This window comes from Phytophthora infestans, genomic scaffold, assembly GCF_000142945.1.
Source record: "Phytophthora infestans T30-4 supercont1.52 genomic scaffold, whole genome shotgun sequence".
NCBI classification, from domain to species: Eukaryota; Oomycota; class Peronosporomycetes; order Peronosporales; family Peronosporaceae; genus Phytophthora; species Phytophthora infestans.
The window spans coordinates 719363-722430 of record NW_003303707.1 but is presented as its reverse complement, the minus strand read 5'-3'; the positions used below and the strand labels follow the sequence as shown (position 1 = coordinate 722430).

The following is a 3068-nucleotide window of genomic DNA, read 5'->3' as shown; positions in this document are numbered from 1 at the left end:
CCACAGCACTAATTCAACGGACCATTTGCAGTCCTGGCCAGACATGGTGCGTCGTACACCATCGACCTGCCTAAGTCAATGACGACGCACCCCATATTTGCGCATACGCGGCCTGGAAACAATGTTAAACCACCAAAGTGGCCATTTACGACTTGCACAACCATACCTACGCTTCCTATGCGACATGACATGTGCACGTACTCGTCTTAGGCAATATGAACACCTTCGACACCTTCATACATGCACAGCGCGCGCTCCGCTTAAGTACGACACCAACTTGTCATATACATCATGCGTTTCCTCCCGTCACCTTTCATCACCTCCATATTCACACCCATGCGCCGTCACCTTCCTCGCGCCATCACCTTCACCATTTTCACCTCCATATCCGCGCTTCCTCCGCCGTCACCTTCCGCGTACGCGTCCATATTCGCTGCGTTTCCTCGCGCTTCCTGCCTGTTATTAATCCAAGCCAAAAACATCTCCAAACCCATACAATTAGAACAGCAAACAACTTCGCATTTTTTCACAAAGTCCTCAGCTTCATTTTGCATACTTTATCCTAGTCTAATTCACGCTATTCCGCTCTCTTTAACATACTTAAACCAAGTCTAATTCACGCTACTCTGCTCTCTCTAACATACTTAAACCAAGTCTAATTCGCGCTATTCTGCTCTCTTTAACATACTTAAACCAAGTCTAATTCACGCTATTTCGCTCTCTTTTAACATACTTAAACCAAGTCTATTTCATGCTTTTCCGCTCTCTTTAACATACTTAAACCAAGTCTAATTCACGCTATTTCGCTCTCTTTTAACATACTTAAACCAAGTCTATTTCATGCTATTCCGCTCTCTTTAACATACTTAAACCAAGTCTAAATTCACGCTATTTCGCTATCTTTTAACATAGTAAACCAAGTCTATTTCATGCTATTCCGCTCCTCTTTAACATACTTAAACCAAGTCTAAATCACGCTATTTCGGCTATCTTTTAACCAAAGTTAAACCAAGTCTATTTCATGCTATTCCGCTCTCTTTAACATACTTAAACCAAGTCTAATTCACGCTATTTCGCTCTCTTTTAACATACTTAAACCAAGTCTATTTCATGCTATTCCGCTCTCTTTAACATAGTTAAACCAAGTCTATTTCATGCTATTTCCGCTCTCTTTAACATAGTTAAACCAAGTCTAATTTACGCTATTTCGCTCTCTTTTAACATACTTAAACCAAGTCTATTTTATGCTATTCCGCTCTCTTTAACATAGTTAAACCAAGTCTAATTCATGCTATTCCGCTCTCTTTAACATAGCTAAACCAAGTCTAATTCACGCTATTCGCTCTCTTTTAACATACTTAAACCAAGTCTAATTTTACGCCCTGCCGTCTAGCTTGCCCTGTTAAACCCCCATACTAAAATCTCCGATTTTGGCTCAGAAATCATTAGCGCTGGCACTTAGCGATTTTCACGCAAAGTGTTTCTCGCTTTCTGCCTGTTATAAACCCGATACTAAGGTCGCCGAATTTGGCTCGGAAAACAATAGCAGCGGCACTTAGCGATTTTTGCGAACAAACCTCACTAAGCCAAAACAAAGACTTTGACGATCTTAAGCTTAACAGTATTAACTCTCTACCAGCACTTTGACCGGTTACTTTCGCCGCCCCATAGCGAAAGTAAATCACTTTAACGCAGCCTTATTTCGACTGCTTAACTTTATAGTTTTAACATTGCGCGTTTGCAATTGGGGGGAGAAATGTTCATTTCTGAACAAATCAATAGAACAAGGGCTAAATCTCAGCAGATCGTAGTACAAGACTACTCTCATGCTTACAACACCCCGTTCTGTAGTTAAGTCGTCTACAAAGGATTTATCTTTCCCAATATTTGAAATTACAAATCAGCCTACTCTCCACCGCCAGTACTTGACAGGCAGCGGAGTGCGTTGCAATTGTATGATGTTGGGTGTCCAGAAGACACCTATCGCTATTCGCGGCACATCGGGAAAGGTGATTATCGTCTATTCCAGCATGGATTCTGACTTAGAGGCGTTCAGCCATAATCCTACAGATGGTAGCTTGGCGGCACTAGCTTTTCAGCTAACCGCAGTTACCAATTATCTGAACCAACGGTTCCTCTCGTACTGGGTTGGATTACTGTTTAGACAACGAACTCATCAGTAGGGTAAAACTAACCTGTCTCACGACGGTCTAAACCCAGCTCACGTTCCCTATTAGTGGGTGAACAATCCAACAATTGGCGAGTTCTACTTCGCAATGATAGGAAGAGCCGACATCGAAGAATCAAAAAGCAACGTCGCTATGGACGCTTGGCTGCCACAAGCCAGTTATCCCTGTGGTAACTTTTCTGACACCTCTAGCTTAAAATTCAAAAGAACTAAAGGATCGATAGGCCACGCTTTCACGGTTTGTATTCATACTGAAAATCAAAATCAAGTGAGCTTTTACCCTTTTGTTCTACATGAGATTTCTGTTCTCATTGAGCTCACCTTAGGACACCTGTGTTATCATTTAACAGATGTGCCGCCCCAGCCAAACTCCCCACCTGACGATGTCTTCCACGTAGCTCACCCAGGCAAAAGCCCAAGTTTACAACTAGAACTGAGCGACCGCGAGGCCACACAGATGCTACATCATGGTATAAGTAAAACAACATTGAGAGTAGTGGTATTTCACAGACGGCAGAGCCTCCCACTTATTCTACACCTCCCAAGTCATTTCACAACGTCAGACTAGAGTCAAGCTCAACAGGGTCTTCTTTCCCCGCTGATTATTCCAAGCCCGTTCCCTTGGCTGTGGGTTCGCTAGACAGTAGATAGGGACAGTGGGAATCTCATTAATCCATTCATGCGCGTCACTAGTTAGATGACGAGGCATTTGGCTACCTTAAGAGAGTCATAGTTACTCCCGCCGTTTACCCGCGCTTGGTTGAATCTCTTCACTATGACATTCAGAGCACTGGGCAGAAATCACATTGTGTCAACACCGTCTTCGGGCCATCACAATGCTTTGTTTTAAATAAAACAGTCCGGATTCCCCTTGTCCGCT

The 3068-nt window shown here is 43.1% G+C and overlaps 1 non-coding gene across 1 annotated transcript; it reads right to left on the bottom strand.

The window, feature by feature from the left end:
• Positions 1-1895: 1895 nt before the first annotated feature.
• Positions 1896-3068, bottom strand: PITG_33321 (the record flags this gene model as incomplete). The annotated part of the gene is made up of 1 exon (XR_009934715.1): positions 1896-3068. It is a non-coding gene; the product is annotated as a 28S ribosomal RNA (ribosomal RNA).